The sequence below is a fragment of the Pezoporus occidentalis genome, unplaced genomic scaffold, assembly GCF_034315485.1.
Source record: "Pezoporus occidentalis ecotype Australia unplaced genomic scaffold, CSIRO_AGI_Poc_V1 ctg11, whole genome shotgun sequence".
NCBI lineage: Eukaryota > Metazoa > Chordata > Aves > Psittaciformes > Psittacidae > Pezoporus > Pezoporus occidentalis.
This window is the reverse complement of record NW_026912886.1, coordinates 13,880,490-13,901,805: the sequence shown is the minus strand read 5'-3', so window position 1 is coordinate 13,901,805 and position 21,316 is coordinate 13,880,490. Positions and strand designations below refer to the sequence as shown.

At 40.3% G+C, this 21,316-nt stretch overlaps 1 long non-coding RNA gene across 2 annotated transcripts in view; it reads right to left on the bottom strand.

Moving 5' to 3' along the window:
* Nucleotides 1-627: 627 nt before the first annotated feature.
* Nucleotides 628-21,316, bottom strand: part of LOC134170268 (uncharacterized) — a 39,806-nt gene continuing 19,117 nt past the window's right edge. For both annotated transcript variants that reach the window (XR_009967190.1, XR_009967189.1), the window contains exon 3: nt 628-856. This is a non-coding gene — a long non-coding RNA (uncharacterized LOC134170268). The remainder of the gene's footprint in view (nt 857-21,316) is intronic.

The following is a 21,316-nucleotide window of genomic DNA, read 5'->3' as shown; positions in this document are numbered from 1 at the left end:
CCAAGCATTTTTGATATAGGTCAAGCAAAATATTTCTGATAACCCAATGCACTTTAGAGGGGGAGGGTTGATTCTTGTGTGATATATCTTTTTTTCTCCCCCAAATATCAGAAGTGTCAGCTAAATCCCATTTTATAATTTCTTTTCTTTAATCTTAGTTACTGGATGAGAAAAATCAGTTATTCAGCTGCTCTAACAGCAACAGTTGGAGGGACAGAAGGGGAGATTTTACACTGCTGGAGTTTAGACACCTAAACTGGCCAATGCTGCTTGTGCTTAGCAAATAATAATGATGAAATGAATCTTCTGTTGTCTAATGGATGCCTGAGGCCAGTGCTGGATGTCTGTAATAGGAATGCTATCAGAGCTTCGCAACAAAATTAGTGGGCAGTAAGGCTACATACACAATATATATGTGTATACAAATAGGTATATGAATATACAAATAGGTAATAGGTATATATAATTGTAGTCAAATTATCTGAGTATATGAACACACTCCTGCTTTGAAATGGTGTTCCCTATTACGAATGTTCTTGCCGATTTGAAACCTCAGCTAAATATTACATTAAGGAGTGTTCTTTAATGACAGACATGGCAGGCAGCTACACTTATTTCTTTCTGCATTGACATGATAACATTATCTCCCTGTAAAATCTCGATTCACTTTTAAGGTAGCTGGAATGGCTACTGGTGTGTAAATAAGGAAATGTAGGGCTATGCTGTATAGTGCTGCTGACTACTTACTGCTGTACGAGAATAACCTCATGCAGTTGGATTCATTTTGCCCATTTACATGGATGTGCCTTGGATGGGAAGTGTCACTGTTCTGCCTTGCCAAGCACTACAGCTCCTGCTATGGAAACACAATGAAACCAAACAATTAGTTAGAATTATTGCTCTTAAAGAAAACTGATTTGCTTGTCTGTCTGTCTTCTAAGAAAAACTCAGTTACCGTATACCATCAACCTTGGCTTGACTGGCAGTGATTTTCCTGGGCTAGTCTGCTGGGAACCTTAAATGAACACGAGCAATTATAAACCCAAAGTCTTCAGCAATTTGTAGGCATTATCTCAGGATAATTGCCCTGAAATGTTCACGTTGCAAAGCAAAGGTAGATAATTTAAAAATCCATCTTTCTCTGTCTGCATTACGAGTTGGGCATAACACTCTTCCCTCCTACAGGCCTTGCAGTAGTATAATAAAGCTTTGGAATTGGTCCTTTGAAAATGTCTACTGCTCTCTTTTAGAAAGCAAAGAGGCCAAATCTGAGTTTAAACTTTTCTGGCTTTATTATTTTTATAAAATGAAACCTAAGTCATATTTCCTATCACAAACAGAGAAAAACTGGAATATTAAAAGTCAAGGGAACAAACCTGCCTTGAGGAGCTCTGCACAATAACATCCGTTGCAAGAAAGCTTTCCTGCTCCCTGGGTAAGATGAGCACCCCTTAGAAGCAAACACTGGGTCTTGGCCTCCTCATGGCTGTCCATGCACTAACAAAGCTTCATATTTTCTGGGAGTTTTACTTATGAGCTCAGCTTCCGCTCTACAACTGGGAAAAACCTCCTGAGAAGTGCTGAACATTTCTCTCTTCTCATGACTCACACAACTGCCTCATCTGTAGGTGGTTTCCTCAGTTCCTTGCCCCCATCCTACTGAGCAGCCAACTGAAATGCATTCAGTGCCTTACTGATTTAGAACAGGTCTTCCCTCCACTGCAAGGCAGGAAGACTGTTTCTGGTTTATGAGCAAAGCAGAGTGATCTCTGAGCTCCTGCAAAGAACTAGCAGGAACAAGGATGCCTGGAATGAGGAGGAACAGAAAGGTTCACACCTCCAATTTTTTTTCTTTGGCAGCTTTTAGGGGAAAAAAAAACATCACTGTTTTCTTGCTTTGACATAATTAAACTACACCAAAACCCCTCGGTGAAACTGGACTTTTTCAGAGCCACAGTTTGTCTCAGTGAAGAATGAACAGTACTTCTGAAAGAGGAAGAAGAGGTCCCAAGAGCAGAAACACTTGGTACAGCAGGTCCCTAATACCTGTACCAGTACTCCAATTTATCAAAACCTAACAAGTCCAGCTTAGCATTTTCCAGGGAATTGTTATTAAAAATAAAAATCAGCAAAAATTGAAGCTGCATAAGCTCAAACAAAAGATCGGGTAACAGAAAGACCATCTAAAGGGGGCATTTACTTGAACAAGAATTCAATGAAGTAACTGGTATGTTGGAAATCTTCAATGGATGCTTTGGGTATTCACCTAGTACCCTTCAATTTGGAGTTCTTAATTTCCTGTACAGAGTAGGAGAAAATTCAAGGATAACACTGTGATCAAGCAAATACCCCTGCAATATTCTGAGTTCCCACAAATTCTGTTGAGTCTTGATTGTACTGGTCTTGGGAGAAAACTTGAATTTGAAAGACTGATTCAGTTCATTCCACCACTCACAGCTCATCTGTGAACACCATGAGAAAATTGGGACTTCAAAACTTTCTGCCTTTTGCATCCATATCCCTTTCCTCTTCTCTCCCTCACTCACTCCATTTTTCACGCTCAGCTTATACTATAAAATTGCAAAGTACCAATGTTGACATGCTCCATCAAACCATTTGGGAGGCAGTAACAGTCACACCCGCTCACAATTACATATTTATTGAGTTTCCTTTTGAAGCAGGACTTGCTCTCGGGCAGGACTCCATTCTGTGCAGTACTGGAAGACTGTAAAGCATGACAGAGTACAGGGTGTCACCAGCTGTGCCAGACACATGGCCATAGCAGACCAAAGGGCAGCAGACACGTATTCTCTCCAGTACTATCCATTGTCCACATCCTCTTGTATTTATAGGTCCTGGAGAGTTGGCTCTTCTTAAAAACAATCGAGGCACAGAGAACAGGGGAGAGGAGAAAAGGGAAAAGGGGAGGTATCAGCAAGAGGGCCAGCTGAGTGAGGTTGGTGACCTGATTTCAAGCATACTGGGGGTACTCTGTGACCCCTGTAATTTTATTGCCTCCTGAGTTATCACTTGTGATTTTCAGTGGAGTGAAATGATACATCAGGGAACAGTAAGGATTCCAGCAGCCCACAGACAGGCAGAATACAAAATATCTACCAAAACAGCTGCCATACCTCTGGCAGAGATATGTGTTTAATCCTTTTGAATGGAGACTCCAACTACCTATCCGGATCCCCCAAGGCTTTGTTAACTGAAAATGCTGGAGAACGGACCTAATGTTCACAGCTCCCCAGGCTTCTGTAACATAGCCCTCAAGGAGATAATTCAGATTCAAACCTCCTCTCAGAAGTCACAGAATGGAGCCAGTGCCCCATAAAGACCTGTTTTCCTTAATGACCATACAAGAAACCCTTGCTTGCTCCAGTGACACTGTGCTCAGTGGAGCCCCACCAACCAGCAAAGGTTTGTGATCTCAGGTAGTTTAGGAGCACCACAGTGCCTTGGCAGAGACTGGACCGTTCTAACATTTTAAAGGAAAACATTCATCAAGAACTTGATGTCAGAAGGAACCTTTCCAGGAAGAATAATAGAAACAGGACACATATACTCTCTTTTGGGTGGAATTTCAACTTGCACAAAAAAAAAAAACAAAACAGTTTTCTGCAGTGTCTGACAAAGTCTTTAAGTTCATCATGGCTACCTTAAAAAAAGTAAAAGAAGGTATAAAATTTAAAATATATGCCACAGTCTCCTTTCAAGTTAAAAAATGGTACCTTTTTTAAAAACTAGTGAAGTCCTATTTCATTTCTTGTTGGAAAGGGGAAAATAGTCTTTATTTCAAATCAGTTGAAAAGAGCAAAAGGTAAAGTGACAGAACAGAGAGGGTTATATACACTTCCCTTTGCACAGAGAAAAATGCATTGAACAACTTTAACCAAGACACTTCTAGCAAGATTTCTTGCTTCAATTGAAATGCATTTTCTATTTTAAAAGTTTAGGCAAGGAAGTTTTGACTGAGTGCAGTTTTCACACACCTTTCAAAAACTGCTACAAGCTGAACATGTAATTCCAAATCACTCTAGAAAAAGTCCTATAAAATTATTATCAAATAAATACAATTGTATAGTAATGACAGGAAACCATCTGTGAAATTGACTGGAGAATTAGTTCCCTGATAGCAAATGCAGACGGCAAGGCAAAAAGTGCTGTAGAAGTTTGTCCCCTCCAAAATGTGAACATTTTTAATCATTCAGTGAAAGATTTCTTTCTTTCTAGTGGATTAATGTGTGAAGAGTCTCTGCACCAAAAGTGTGTGCTGAATGCCTTATAATTTTTAAAGAATAAATTCAGTCCAGTGATGGCTTCTTTCTTATTCAAGTGTTTGTAACACGAGTATTATCTGAATGCTGAGCTTGCTGACATGCTCGCTAATGAATGCTATTGCGAGGCAGTTTGTAACACGGGCACCTGTTTCATCCATTCCCCTGTTTTTCCAACAACAGATTCCTTTTGTTCCAGCCATTTTGTTCCATTTTGTTACACACCACATAACAGCAAGTGGCAAGAGGCCAGGTCTGAACCCACGATCTACAGCTCACCTAGGATGGTTTAAGCAACTCTGATGGCCTAATGCTGCCCACAGGGAGTAATTGCAGGGTCTGAAAGGAGGTGGAACAGATTCTTTCATGTCCCACACAAGCAGAAGATCAGATGCTACTCTACAGAGCGCAGGCCATGGGAGCCGTCAGGCATGCAGCTTTATTGCAGTAGTTGGCCCTTCAGATTGCAACTAAAACCAAGGTTGCTAATACAAATTTGTGTGAACTTTCCCTCCCTCCTGTTCCCTCCATTGGCCTTACAGAGCCTTTTGGCCATTTCAAGTTAGAGCCTTAGGGTTTAATTATTAGTATGACAAGGAGAGCTTTCATAGAGGTGAAGGGAGAGTGCAGAGGTGAAGTGGCTGGAGACATCCTGCCTCAATAGGGCACAGGCAGCAATAACGCTTTCCAGTTTCCCAGCTTAGCTGGCTACGCTTTCACAAAACAGCTGGCCCATGGTCCTCATCTACCCTCCATCTCCCAGCTCTTTTTGGAGGGTGCAAAACCGCTTTTGGGCCAGGGGCCCCACTGGGATTTGAATATAGAAGCACTTATAGTATATGCAAGAACACCGTGGGGAGCAATAGGGAGCTTTTTATGTGCATACATGCATGTGTATACATACACGTGCTCCCTGGGGCAGAAACCTCTTTAAGTTCTTTCAACCTCTTAGTGCACCTTTCTGTTTGGATCCTTTAAAAAGGATCTAAGACTTATGCTTTAGAATTTGGCATAAGATAAGAAACAATAATCAACATAATTAGTAGGCAACTCTCCTGTCACCCCTACATGCCATTTTACACGCTACTTGCCCTTGCAGTATTACTGTATGTACCAGACAAACCCCCACTATTTCATTGCCTTAAACAGGAAAATGTTTTCAACTCCCCTACGCGTTCTTGCTTAGTTCATGGCTTGATTTAATTTTACAAGGCAAGAGCTGGAACAATTATCTGATTCTTCATGTACAGCAGGCTTTCAGTGGTCATTTCTGAAGTTTTACTGGTTCATAACCTCTGTAATCAGAAGACCCAGTTTAAAAAAAAAAAAGAAACTAAGTGAACAGGCAGGAATCTGTTCATATTATCCCTTCCTAGCTGTCCAGGCTTTCATCCTCTTTTCTCCCACACATGCCCTTATTGCTCTGCTACTCACCCACCAATGAGGGTCTGTCAATGGCAGTGAGAGGTCAACATCAAAGCACTTTTACAGCTAGCAGCTTGCAGCTAATGCTGGCATTATGGAGAGAAATAGAGAGAGAGAGAGAAGCATAGGGATTGAATGAATGGCCCTCTCATATAGAAAGAGACCGAAGAATAGAACAAAACCTCCTATTCTCCCACTCTTTATAATACTCCTGGGCTGAGTGTGCGTATGTGGTACACAGCTGAGTTTGAACTGCATTAGCACTCTTTCAGTTTACAAACAAGAGGCCTAATTTAGAAGAAAAATCTCTTATCTGATTATTTCTTTGTGTTCACCCATGTGGTAAAAAATGTCTGTACAGAGAAGGGAGGGGGGCTATAGAGGTGGCTTATTAACTTCTTTGGCTGTATCAGGATTGGGAAGGGCAATTGGGAGATCATTATTCGTCCATAATTTTCAGACTCAAGTTCAAAAAACTAGTAAAGGAGTCCCTAAAGAAAAATAAATATATTTCAATATGGATTAGTACTTTTCTGAAGGAGTTGGAAAGACTGTGGGTCAGTCCCACACCAAGTGTATGACTGATGCTACTCTTATACCCTGCCCACACAAAACCCCAGGAATTATTTCTGTCCCATGCAATTGACATTGAGATTGGATGTCTTCCTATATAGACATTATGGCCTGGGTACAGTGAATTTCACAATTTGATGAAATTACCACCTCATGCTAGGTGGATAATTGTAATCATCTCTCCTGGCTCACCAATCTATAATTCTGCAGGGGGGAGGAAGGGGATTCAAAGCTTGTTATGACTGTAAAGTTGTTACCCAGAGACTCTAGCAGTAGGCTTAGGGGTGAATATTGTTTCAGGATTGACAATGAGTATTATACTGTTTTTTTTCTCCCTTTCTGGAGCCTGGGACATACCATCCTTCTGGCATCACCTAGGTACATCATTTAACAAATTTCTGGCTCCTATGGGGAAATTAAGTTTTAGCAACATCTTTGATCTCTTCTGCACTTTTCTAATGACAAATCAAAGTTGCAGTATTTATCTTTCACTGCACACCTTACTCTTGTAATAAGGAGCCTCAGGAAAAAAAGGTGCAAAAAGAAGTTACACTTACATCACATCTCCACACACTAAGCTATTCCTAAAAGACGGAATGTGATCTGCTTGAAGTGGTCAAAAGCTATAGGGCCTTTGGGGGAGAGAAAGGCAGCCTGAAAGAAATACTGGGAGGGAGGTCACTTCGGTTCTCACTTCCACTAATGCCCGAGGTAGTCGCAATTGCCATGGAAGCAGACAACTGGATACATCACCAGCACACGTCAACGCAGTCCAACACCTCCAGAACCAAATTCTCTCCAAATGAGGGATTTCTGACAGCAAGAGCTGGTTCATATATATGCTTCAGAAAACTATTTTTACATCCATAACCAGGACTTACGTCTACCCAAGCAGTGTGTGTGTGTGTATATATATATATATATGTGTGTGTGTGTGTGTGTGTGTCGTCCTAACTGAAAGTCTTTACTCTGCACAGATTTACGTGAGGGGTAGCTATGGAGATACAAGTGAAAAATCTCAGTGACTTTGAAAATTTCACCATGTTTTTCCATTTGGGACTTTGAGATCACAGAATGGTTGGAAAAGTAGATACAAGTCCTAGATACTGAAAAAACCCTGATCTCTGAGACTAACCTGAAGGAAGTACCAGTGATCTTGGAAAGCAGCTGGATTGGTTTAGAGGAGGCTGTATTTGCTGGGGGTTTTAACTCTGCGTTTTCAGAGACAGACCTTCCAAGTTTGACATGTAATTAATAATAAGACTTGGCTTTCAAGCATAAATATGACAGAGAACTTAACCATGCTAATATCCACTACTTACTGCTTAAAAATATTCACTATGAGACAAAAAAAAACATAAGTAAACCAGAGCATAAATATGTCTGTGACACGTAACTGCAGAATGCTTTGAATGCCTTTTGAATACTAATGCTTTTCTACTTTATTGCATTTTTTATGTTGCGTTTTAAGTATTATTTTGTATACTAAGTCCATCCAATTTTTCCCCTGTATCTGCTCACAGGACAGTATTTAACAGGGTACTTAGGCCTGTAGTTTTATATACATTTCAAGATAATGAATGTGCAACTTAGCTTGCAATGTATTTTAAACAGAAAGCACTCTCAGTAACCTCAGAGAACTGTGTTCCAACCATACAGGATAAATGGGAGAACTGCAAGTCCACAAAACAATGAAACAAAGGCTGCTGGATCGAAACTGGTGGCAATTGGTGGATGAAAGAATGACAGCACAGGATCTCCCACCTACCTTTTCTGGGAGCACAACACAGCCATCCCTGGGCTATGAACTGAAAAGGCTGAAAGGATTAATTGTACTACTGTCCTTTGAGGGTAAACTGTATTGGCTCTTTGAGAACAGTAGAAGGAGAGCAGATAAAGGATAGCATTATTATTACTACTACTGTTTTGCACACTCAGTTGAGGCTAAGCCTGTCTATGTACATCTAATGGTTTAAAGTCTTTGCCACAACATTGATCTGTTTTGAAAAATCCAAACAGAAGCAGTAGGAAGCAGTTTAAGCAAGGAGCAGCTTAGGGGGCCAGTATACCAACTCAAAACTTTTATTTATCTTCTTGAAGATGGCTGTGATAGTTCATTAGTTAGTGCATGTTCATAGCTGTAGACTGTTTCAGACAGAAAATAAGGACATAAATATTTAACCTTTGAAAAGGATTTCATTTACTGAAATTCCAACTTTATGAACTAAGGTTATAAATTACTCTGATGCACTGCAATCAGCATAGTATAATGAGATCACATGAATGGTCTTTAACCTTTGATTGTTTAGAAGTGCAGATATTCATTTGTACTAAGGATTAGCTATGATGAACACTGAAATGAAGCTGAGTATCATCAGGCACAGGCTTGTATAGAATACATCCCTCAAGTGAAAGTAGTCCCCTCTCCTCCAGTTTCTACCCTCAATATTCTTTTCATTCACATTAATTCAGTTGTTGTCTGTCAAAACACTGAAAGGGACATAGATTTCAAATTTATCTGTAGGGATTTTCTAATGCTAGAACAGGGCACAGGTTATGTGACCTGTCCAAAATTTACAGAAGATGCAGAGCAAAAAGATTAAAGATCATAAATGCCCCAAAGATGCTCTTCAACAAGAAGGCATGCAGGTACTGTTGCTTTGCACAGCTTCACTTGTCTTGAGCTGAAAGTATTTGCTGGCTTTGCAGGTTAATGCAGTATATTTTACTGACCAGTTTCATGATGACACAAGTGCACTTTCAAAATTACTGATTTTTGTGTGAAAATAAGCAACTGTTCCACCCAAAAATACAGCAAAGGTCAAGAGATACAGAAACATTCTTGACCAATCATTCTTTTATATAGAAAAATATGAAGATGGGCATTTTTTTCCCTGTATTTCTACTCACTTAAAACTTTGTGCTCAGGATTTGAACCCTGTCCTTGAGAGACGAAAAGCTTCTTCAGTATTTATTGATATTAAAACTAGCCAGCGTATGCTGCAAACACTGAATTTTTTGTCCATTAGGAACATCTGCCTATTCCAGGAGGAATATCAGAAAACGTGTCCAGGCAGAAACACAAGTTGAGAAAGTGTCTGTGGCAGCGTATGAAATAACCACAACAGGATAAATAATAGAATATTTACCATGACCCAGTAAGTCTCCCTCACCATGGCAGTGTGGGGCAGCCTCTCCAACAACATGCTTCCAGCATTAAGTCATGCTAGTGGTGTCAGAAAATGGTTTATTGTAAATTATGGCCTGGATTGCCATATATCCACTACACCTCCAGGAATCTGAACTCTGAAGTCATCTAGAGGTAGGGTTACAACTAGAAGAAAGGATATCTTCCCTGGGAGATAAAACAATACAGCACTTCTATGCTTTACAGATGTAGTGAGAGAAAAAAACACTGGAAATGGACAGCAAGCTGGGGAAACTTTTCTGAAACCAGAAAGCTTTTTCCAGAAAAGTCAATTAAAAAGGCTCATTTCTTGAGCATTAATACTCACCCTGCCCCTCCTCTGGCATTTAAATTGTAATACAGAGCCTGTTTCTGATTTTCATTTAATCTGCTCTTATCACTTGGAATGAAATGTGCACAATCTTTATCATCTATTTGATTGCCATGGTGTGGACTACAGCTTGCTCAGAGCATGCCAGCATGAAGAAATGTCAATAAACATGGCTAAATCACACAACCATTTTCATAGTGGTCTTCCATTAACCTGAATATCTTTCCCAGGCCTGCCACCGCCTTCTGATTGCAGAATTTGGGGCACACACAATAACAGCTATTCCTGTTTTATAGGAATTGCCTCACCACTGGCCAGAATTACATGTGAAGAGACTGAAAAGCCACATTCCATATGAAAGGTAAATAAATTAATAAACAGTGAGAGCCAAATTAAGATTTTCAAACCTATAAATTTTGATGTTCTCTTTAAAACACATTTTCTTTACCGAGGGAGGAGGGAATTTACTTCACATTTAGGTTTCTCTCTCCCCTTCCCCCTCCAACCTCCATTCTTCTCAACTTCAATAAAGCTGATTATTGACTGAAGTAGTTAAAAAGCTCCATACTTACCCTTCGACCCACCTCTAAATATTACATGGCACCTCTATGGCACAATTGTAGTGAACTGTCCCCTCTTACAGTATATATGGAAAACCTGAGTGATTTCCCCAAAACTACACAGGCTATTGGCATCAAAACTTCTAAACAAATCCAAAATCCCCGTATTAAGCTGCACCCCATTTTTCTGGAACAAAGCCACTATGCATAAGTTTCCCCAAGGAAATAAATTACAATTAAATAAAAACTGAATGAATGAGGGAAGAGAAGCCTAAATATTAAACTATACATGTTGGAAGAGAATACAACTTTCTGGCTGATTCCACAATGTCTATAAATTACGGCATAATGTAATGTATCATGTCTCAGATACAAGAACAGCATTGAAAAGAATAATTTAGTTTCATATACACAGAGTTAATGATGAATTACCATTTCCACGTTTCATCATTCACTAGTACATATGGCTGTAATTCAGGAATCATGACAGTACAAAATCTATTACTCTAAGAAAAGATTTGTATCAGACAATTATCTTGATGGTTCCTGTCTTGTTCCAGGAGTAGCAACGTATTCAAAGAGCTCGGAGTTATCTGCCAGCTCTGGAAGTTCTCAGATACTGGTGAACCTCCCTCCTCCATAAGTAAAAATACAGACAAAAAACTAACGTTATTTTTATGTGTAACTTAAGAACGCTCACATTCCCCTTCCTGTTCAGAAAGGCTGCAGTAAACCACTCATCTAACCTATTCTTCGTGTTCTTTCAGGAGGATACCATGAGCTGCCTTTTTGCCTGTGTTTTTCTTCAACTGTTGTGTGTTACACAGTCAGTTTCTGAGGCCCTGGCAGTTCTCTGCACAAAGTAACCAACCTGCTTGTCCAAAAGCATTACATGATGATGTTACAAAGTGGACCCTGAAGGTCATTAACTCACAGTTTAATGTTGCATGGGATAGTAATTTTTTTTATTTCCATACTTTATGTATAACTATAAACAAAAAGAAACCTTCAAGTTAATGCTTTAATCCCTGAATATGATGCATATATTCATAAAGGCCTGTATCAAAAGCCATTTCTTTCAACAGAATATGAGTAAATATATTATACACCATAGGGACATGGAATAAAGCCATGAAATATTCTAATCCTGAATTAACTGTTGACTCATTGTGCAAGCTTTCCCATGCCATTTAGCCTCCATAAATCTAGCTATGAGACTTCAATGAACACAAACCAAATTACGCCCAAATCCAACTGGGCCTATCTGGTTTCTGTCATGGTTTGACATCACCTGCTTCCTTTTATAGCTCAACTTGCATTAGCAATCCATATCCAAACTCATACAATATCATCTGTGCTATGAAGTCCACAGAGAAGAGACCCATCTCTCTAGTTTGGTTTTTCAATACTCACTGAAGCTCTTCCTGAGCAAAAATGTTTCAATACCAACATGCATCTTGATATTTTGATCCTCTACCCTGCACCAGAAGGGAGATATGAAGTTTTTTTGAATGTGGTCTCAATTTCCATATAAATCTTTTCTTCCTGGACGAAGTATGAGAATTAAATGTGTTTATTGACATTGTCTCACTCATTTCCAGTGTCTTATCTAAGAAGTTATCAGGGAGTCTGTCAGATTCCTTGATTAAATCATACGCCTCACTTTTGTGCCTGTTTTCCCCTCAGTTGACATCCTGCCCTGAATACAAGCTTCTGCTTAGGGCTACCTCTTCCTCATTCAAGCTGTCAATCCTAAATTTATCAAACCCCAAGATGTGGATATTCTTTTAACCTATTTATCCACACTAGATAATTCTTTATCTCTCCCCAGGGAATATTTCTGGGAAGCTTTTCCACTCTTTTGTCTGCTTATTAGGCTTCAAGGTTGTCACATTTATGCAATTCATTTTTATTTCTGACTTTCACTTCTTCCAGGAAATGACAATTCAGTTGTTGAGTTCTGACTCAGATAAGACAATGTCCACAGGATTTGAAAGCTCTCCTGCACAAAGTACAGAGGCTCCGTCTTAAAGAGAGCATGACAGTTATTTTCCGTAGCTGAACATTCTGCTTTTCCAACAACTTTCCTGACTCCCTTCTGACTTACACTTGATTTTTTTTTTTTTTTTCCTATTGCTGTAACTTACCACTTTCAACAGTATGACAGTCAGCTGATGATGGGAGAACTGCGACCTTCATAAATGCCTAGACCTGGAGACAATCTCCACAGTCTTGGCCACAATTTAGTACTTAGAAAAGCATATTAAAACATCACGCATTAATAGACACATTAAAGTCAGGCCTCCATAGTTGAAAGAAAAGGTGAAATGACTCTCCTTTTACTGTTTGTGTAGTAAAACACAGCTGGAAAGATGCAGAAAGGTTTGACCATTATCCCCCTCTCTGCTGTTATCACTTTTCTGCTTTTAATGATAACCTTGGATTAAGCCATTCCCCAATTCAAATCCAAACTGGATCCCAGTTCAGGTCTCAGCCTACCTATCAAATACGGAGAGATACAATTAGTAAATCAATATGATTTAACCTGATCTGTCCATTAGACAACCTTACAAAGTGAAATCAGTGAAGAAGGGATCCATTTACCTGAGGAATCCAGGGACATTGCATGCACCACATCAGGAATAAATCTATACAAGGGTGTTTTGCCACAGGAGTTTTCCTTCCTGTCTGGAAGAGCCTGAAGCCCTACCAGTCTTTCATATAACGTATTACGATCCCAGAATACACCAATGTGTCACACTGTAAAAACACTCCCAAAAGAACCTTAAGCGTGCTACAGACATGAAAGTGAAGAAAAAGCAAAAGAGCTTTTGGGATCCATATGTTTTTATATGTAACTGTACCTTTCTCATCTGGACTTGTATACAGAGCTACAATAAGCAGTTCAAACAAGCTATTTGTACGCAAGCTATTGCTTACAGTGCTTCTTAAAGTGGCACTTAACTGTTATTTACATTTTCTCAATACATTAACTATGGAACAAAATAGGAAGTCATAAGAAAGTGAGCAGGAAAATAGGATTAGAAGGTAAAGCACGGACTGAGGAAAAGGTTACAGCCTGTTAAGTGATAGGCAGTCACGGTCATGTGCTGAGTTAGCCCCGGTCACTCCCATAAAGAGCACACACACACATGGCTATCACAGATCAGCAGCAGGAACTTGTAAAATCAGAGCCTTAATTCCCAAACAAATATGTCCATCATGCTAAATGGTAGTAGGTATGTGCCAATACGCTACTGTGATTTTAAAAATTCATTTGAAAGACTAAAAATAGCTTCTAGAATACATTAAAAAAATGTGTTTCTACGTTGTTCTTTGACACCCGTTATTTCACTCGCAAGAATGTTGCAACACCGTCCATCTTTATGAGATTATAGACCACAGAAAACACATGGGGAAGACTGATTCTCTTTACATGAAGGCTTCTCTGCACCCATCTGGCAATATAAATAAAGCTTACTAGCGAGGATAGATGACACTCAACTCCAGGCCCTTTACACTGCTAGACTGGCGCAAAGCAAAAAAGCCGGTGTCTAGTGCTCGTCTGACAAGCAGCAAATCTATTTTTGCTTATAAAACCCTTGGTAGAGCATTAGAATAAAAAAAAAACAAACCCCCAGATACTTGTGCGTATTGAAGGAGAGGAAGCTGAAATAGCACTGAAGACTGTTGAATCTTCCAGGACATTAATAACCAAGAACCACTAGAAATAACCATGGTAACAAACAGTAGCTAAGTACAGTACAATCACCCTGATTACCATAGAATTAGCACAAAACAAATGTTTATTTTTCCTAAATACGTGTATTATGATGATGATGATAATGTTAGTAACTACCCCAAATTACAGAGTATTTGCCCAAAATGCCAATGGCATTGCACTAAATGCTTTGCTCTGCACTTGTTTTCAGACTTTCTCGTAGTAATTTGTGTAAGAAGTGTATTTATAACAGATTCTTTCCTCACTCTTTTGCCCACCCTGCTCCCCCTCCCTGACTCTCCATCAGCTCCACTCATTTGAATATCTGTTGGATTCATTGATCACTTCACAGCTGACCACACCACATTTCTGACATCAGTCATTGCAACATTAACCTTTTCATAAGGCTCTCACCTAGCAGAAAACACAGGCTTGATTTTAATTCACACTCAGGGATTGTGTGCTCAGGGAATTATACTACAATAAATGAAAATATGAACTTAAACCAACAGACCATATGCAGGGTTGGGTTTAAGCACACCAAGAGGAAAAAAGGTACTATGTTAAATGAAGTAGAAATGTTGGTAGCACAATGGGAGGGACTTGTGTTTGCTTAGTGTGAGCCCCTATGTGCCTAATCCCATTTCTTGGCTTAATTCATCCTGCAAATTATTCTAGGATGCCATCTGATTCCTCTGCAGAATTTCACTTCCACTTGGCCATTGCTCGTTTGCTGGATCCTGCTAAGCATGTCTAGGAAGTTAACATGGCAAAAAGTCCTAGTTGCTGTTTTGGCTGGGCTAGTCTACCTCCTCGACAACCAGAGCACCAGCCAAACAAGCACTAGGAATGACTGGCTAAGCTGTAACATTAAAACACATCTTTGGCTAAGATACTGGTCGCCTTCATTTAGTTAATTCCTACCCATACCCCTGGATACTTGCTTCTGCTGCTTAAGTATATTTTAAATCAAGATTCACTCCATGAACATTAAGAGGAAAATAAATTATTCTTTGAAGGCAAGTAGGGTCTCTGATGCAGCTGAGACCTAGCACCATGCTGATACACCCAATAGGAAGCCCACTGTACAATGATGGGAAGGAACAGCTGGTGAAAGAAAAAATTTCATAAGAAAGAAAGAATTCCATAAGCCCTGGTTCTTGCTAAAGTATTTTGGAACTGCCCCCTTACAGTCCTCTATTAAATAAAGATATCCTTTAGGAAATGACATAAACTTCAGTATAAGCAAAATATTCCTTGGTATTGAAGGGATCACAAAGAAAATCTAGTAACACAGGTCTACTGGATTATCAGTATATTAGGGCTGGGTAACAGTTTACGTTTTCCCTTGTATGTTGAATGGTCCCATTATATTGCCAAGTGCAAAAGAGTCCCCACTAGGAAAGAATCCAGCCCAGAGTCACATGTGGTTCTGCCACCTGGAACAGTGAAGCAGGGACTGACACTGTAAGGATCCTGAATCTACCGGTTCACTAGAGGACTGATGCAAAGCTGTTGAGTCTGGCAACTACAGTGTAGAATGAGACTGTCACACTGATTGACAGACATTTGATGGACCTGATCCCCTTGTCATTCACCTTATGGTGGAACTGCATTAACTACAACATAACGACTCCAAATGTATACTCGTGCCAATGAGAGGAAAAAAAAACCCAACCAACCCAAATACAACAAAACAGGAGGTTTTACACACAGTCTAGGGGAATGGTCAGTTGACATGTCTGAAACTCTGCTGAAGTTAACAGAGCTAGTCTGGTTTACACCACCCGAGAGTATTTTACATACATACATATTATATTACACAGCACATATTCTATAGTTTTCATTACTCTGTACCCATTTCTCTGCAACAAAAGTACATACATACATACAGGCACATGTATAAGCAGATAAGAGTCCCATCCATTAGACACATCCACTGTATATATTAAGATTCCCAGAAAGTAGAAGTTAAAATCTGGTCACAGACTATCAGGCTGACATCAATGTGAGCTGTAATGACAGCTGGCACTCGGCTGTTCTCAAACCCCCGTTTACAGCATACAGCATCATGCTTCGACACGCGATTGAAGTAATTAGCTGCCGAGCGGCTGAACGTACCCCGCAGAGCACTGGTGTCTCGTCTGACACATCTGGGCACAGAAAGTAATTGAAACAGCTGCTTCTCCCCATATGGCAGCAAAAGCTGGTAGTAGAGAGCCTGCTGGCTAGGCTGTACCAACCTCAGACAAATTAGCCATCATTAATCCCAGAATCTGACCAGCATACACACAGCCACTAATCAAGACATCTGGGGGAGGGGGAGGGAGGGCTTCCAAGGAAGAAAGAGGCCATTTAAGATTATTCTTAATGGCAACAAAGTGTGAAGGAAACAAAAAATAAAAAATAAAGCCTAATATCTTTATTTTAAAAAAGGCAGACCACCAGAGCCCTCCCTCAGCAGCAATTCTCTCAGACAGTACACCTAGGTACCTTTGCCCACGCTGTTCATTAGAGGGCTGCTAAAATAGCAGCATTGCTTTCTGATACTAGTATATGCTTGGCAAAATACTGGTATATGCTTGGCATCACATAAAGATTATAAACAGCAGAGTGTAAGCCAAGACCTGGGGTATTTTAACACTGTGGTGAATGCAGCAGTGAAGCTAAAGCTGTGGGTGAAAACTGGACCTGCCCTGGTGTGTAGGTTTTTGAGGTGCACCCCCCTGTTCTGCAGGCCCAAGCGTGGGCAAGCAGACATGCGTGGGCTGTTTCCTTTTACGCCTTTAATGCCATTCTTGGCTCTGAACTTTGCCACCTGCAGTGAAGTTGTGCAAAACAACGTAACTCTTCTTGGCACTGTAAAATCCAGCATGCAAGTGGGAGGACAAGGAAAACTTACACCTCATAACCACAGAAACACAGACTGCCATGTAAGCAAGCAGCTTCTTTAGGGAGGAATGGATCACATGAAGCCTGTGGTACTATTTCTCATGCTCGGATTACTTTGTGTCTAATAGGGCATGAGCCTTGAAATATTCCTGTTGGTGGGGTATTTATGCCATCCCTCTGGATTCCCTGCAGTCTCTTCTTAATAACTGAATTTACAAGCACAGCCTTCATCTTCAGAAAGGTTATTGTTTCGGAGGTTTGCTTCTACCTACCCCTTTTGTTTCCCAAACTTACAGGAGCACAGCACCCAAGACCTCTGCCCCAATATCTCATATTGAATGGCTGAAATTAACCAGAGGATTTGAGAGTTACAGAGGGAACAGGCATCCCACTAACTGCATGCACCAGGCTACTTCAGACACAGCACTAAAATAACGTTGAAAGATGCCAAGTGCATATACATTAGCATTTTAGTTGGTTTTGGGAGCATGCTTCAGACTAATCCTTTTTACTGTGCTTTGGCTTGAATTGTGGAATGGTCTGGGCTGCTTTACATGCATCCACTGCTCCTGGATGAATCTAAAGCAGAAGGTACATGCCACGAGTGTGCCTACTGCACTCCAGCTGCTAATGGGACTAGAAGGAGCCAAGCCAAAAGCAGCCCCTCAAACCCAAAATAGTGAGGATGCCAAATCCTAACTGTTTTGCTTAACAGACCCACTCCTATCAGACTACTTGCTAACACACACATCACCTCCAACAGCATGCAGCATAATGCTTTGGTGGTGTAACAGTGTGAGAACAATTGCGTGTATCACTGTTGTGACCGTATTAACTCTGAGGCAGCTTAAGTATACTGTGACTTATTCATAAACTGGTTATATGCTGCAAGCAAGCTCTTCGCAGTGCTGCTCTCCTGTATGTGTTTTAGCTTTTCTCTGCACTACTTTGGTAGTACAAAGTGGGATCACTTGCACATGGTCCTACAGTGTCCAAGAAGCACATTGCAAATACTTGTGGAGATAGATCTCTTCCACTCTGAGACAAATAGTGCTGCTTGCTTTAAGGCAAATATGGTACTACCTCCAGCACCCAGCTCTTCAGCTTTCAGATCCAGAGACGTAAGACAAGTTGTTTTGCAAGCGGGAAATCCCACAATCAAAGCCAGAGAAGAGATTATAATCAGTGAATCATTGTACATACACACATTGCAGGCTAGCAAAGCAGGCTCTGCTAGCGCTTCCTTATGAACTTAATGGTGTACATTCACTTCACCCACATGGGATGAAGAGTTTAAAACCATTTATGTCTTGCAGTAAAAGGAGAGATTCTGCCTGGATGCTCAAAGAAAAGTTGCAAGATTATCTGGTGTTCATATTTCTGTTAACATTTTGGAACATCCCTTCAAGCCTAATTGTTCTGTGAAAATCTGCTTTGCAAAGTAAGTACTTACATAGAGCTGGAAAATGTGGGTACTCCTATGAAATAAGTAAACATGCAATGTCTTTCCCCATTTAGCAATCAATTCTTATTGATATGCTGCTTTATGATTGTTGGGATGAAAGATGGATGTAAGTGCAAAAGCCTTTATTACATCACATCACATTACAGCTTCACTGTAGGCCTGTCTAAAGCAAGATGAGCCACCAAGACAGCAATTGCACTGGTAATTAACAGAGGAAAAGAAATTATGGAAAGCATATGAAAGGCAAACATGATCTCTTTTACAGTGTTTTCTCAAATGTTATTCTCTCTAGTAATACACTGTGGCTCCCCTGACATCCTATTCTTGGTTTATTTATTGTTTTAAGCAAGCCTATGTTACAGAAGAAAAGTTTGCCTGGAAAGCTCTCCTGACAGCACGTGTCTGTGAGAGAGGCTCATAAACTCCAGCACATTAAAACAGTACAAGCAATGTAACAATTTGGCTGCTCAGTGTCAGTACAGTGGCTCTGTCTTCCCAGCTCCCAACACACTGCAGGAAGACACACAGCTCTGTGAGATGTGCCTGGTTAGAAGCAGCAAGAGCAGAGCAAGATGGACCCTTGTGTTTATGAGAATGTTGCTTCCATCAGTCTATGTCTGTCAGGGATGGTGGTATGGTGTTAATGCTTCCCTTGACACATGGATCAGGTAACATTGCCAAAACATATCCTTGCCTTTCAGACATTCCACAGCTTCTGGATCCTGAAGGCAGATGTAAACTGTATCTCCTATTAAGGCATCTGCAATGTGGTCTTTTCTTTGGTTAAAAATTCACTATTTTTTTGATGGCTTGGCTGGCAGACTAAGCCACTTTGATCAAGAAGGCTGTAAGAATAGTCACAGGCTGCAATTTTTCTTCCAAATGCTGCTGGCTATTTGCTTTCCAAGTATTTCCTTTATTTCATAGTTTTATTTCCATAGTTAGGCATTATAACTATTTAGCAATATTTTGTTTCAGCAGTATAAGGCTGTGGGTGTTTTCCAAGGACTGGATGGAGAATTTATTTTTTCAATGACTATTTCACCAGCTTTTCCAGATATCCATTTTTTTTTCTGTATTGATAATCCATAGTCTGATAGCCTAGCATCATTGTGCACTAGTTGATCCACTGCTTAAACACCTGGAGTGGCGGCCACTCCACTAGCTCCCTATCAAATATCCTGCTACAGCACTTCCCCTGGGATACATCCTAAGTGAGGAAATGACTCACTCATTATCAGCCCTTACAGCCTGACATGTTGAGGTGTCCTGGCTAAGCACTTCAAGTAAATGAGATCTCTGTAATTTGGTGAATCAGCACAAGAAAAGAAGAGAACAAAACCCCTCAGAGATAAATTAATGATACACTTGGAACTGAACAACTGAAATAGTTGGAACTATTATTCAGATACTTAACTTTTTTTTTTTTTTGAGGATGTTTCAGTATTCACAACTTGTTTGAACTGCAAAACAAATTAACTACATGTTACTATCAACCTGAGTCTATGATCTTTCCTGAAGAAGTTCTGCTGGAAGCTTCTTCCCCTCTGACAAAGCAATTTAGATTAAATGAACAGAGGTGGATGCCAGAACAGAGCAAACCAGAATTTGATTGCTATAATCCTGAAACCTGTGGAAAATGCAAATAGGTGAAATGACAGAGACCAGTAGGAGTTAAGGTGATGCTGTGAGAACTACCCAAAGGGAAATTCACTGTGGCCGGCTTCACTTAAGCAATGAGTAAGGTACAAAAAGTACTTTGGAAGGAAGCATGACAACATCTGAGGGATGAATACTTCAAGCTACAGAAGACCTTCCCTGACTGGTGACCTTCTGGCCTGTTAGACAGTCTATGAAAACTAAGCTCAGTTGAAACATTTAAAAATCTAATTAAAGAAATACCCCAACCCTTGCTGGAAGGTGGGGTTCTAGGCATGGAACAACCCTGAAATTAGACAGTAAGAAACTTGGCACATTTATATTAATTTTGCCTCTAATTTCTGTCTTTGAGAGGGATCACATGTTGGTTCAGTAAAGGACTGCCTTTTGCTTTTTAAACGGGAGCTGGACACTCAAGCTCACACATTACTTATATGTGTACACCTTTGGAAAAAAGTGGAAAAGCATATTTTTCCTGGCCAATAATATGAGAAAGGAAATGCGTTTCTCCTCTAAAGAAGGGAACTTTGTGAAGTAAGGATTGCAATGGTTGTCTTTTAGCAGTGACAATAAATACTGAGCATATGTGAGCACCTGCAAGGCTGCACTAGTAAACATTTCAAACAGGACACCCCCCCCCCGCCTCCTTTGTCCACCACTATATTTATGAAGCCAATTACATCTTTCAACAAGAGGATCACTGTTTTCATTCCAATTCCCTCCCCAGTTTGAGCCCTAGGCATATATACCACCCTGCACAATTAAACCACCACAACACCTGGATTACAACTCTGCACTAAACTGGGGGCCACGTGTTCTATTATTCTACACCAAACCCTAACCATGCATATATTCCCTCACATAAATGCACCCCCCTCAAGAGAGTTTTTGGAAGCCTATGTGCTTTACTTCTTTGTGTATGAGCAGCTGTTGCACAAACTAAGATTTCTGTGTGGAGCTGTAGCAGTGTCCTGAAATGCTCAGTTTTCATACAGATCTGCTTTCAGGTATTTATGACAAAAGTAATTCCATGCAAAACATCTGCAGTTCCGCAAGAGAGCTGTCCTGAGGGCATGTTCTACCTGTGCCTGCAGCCTCCTGCCCGACCATACCAGGTTATGAATTAATTATTAATCTGTATCTTGTGTGCGTGCGTGAAGGGGTGTATGTGTTACCACTCTGCCCATAGGAAGTAAACACTTCTGCACTCAGATATTTTAAGT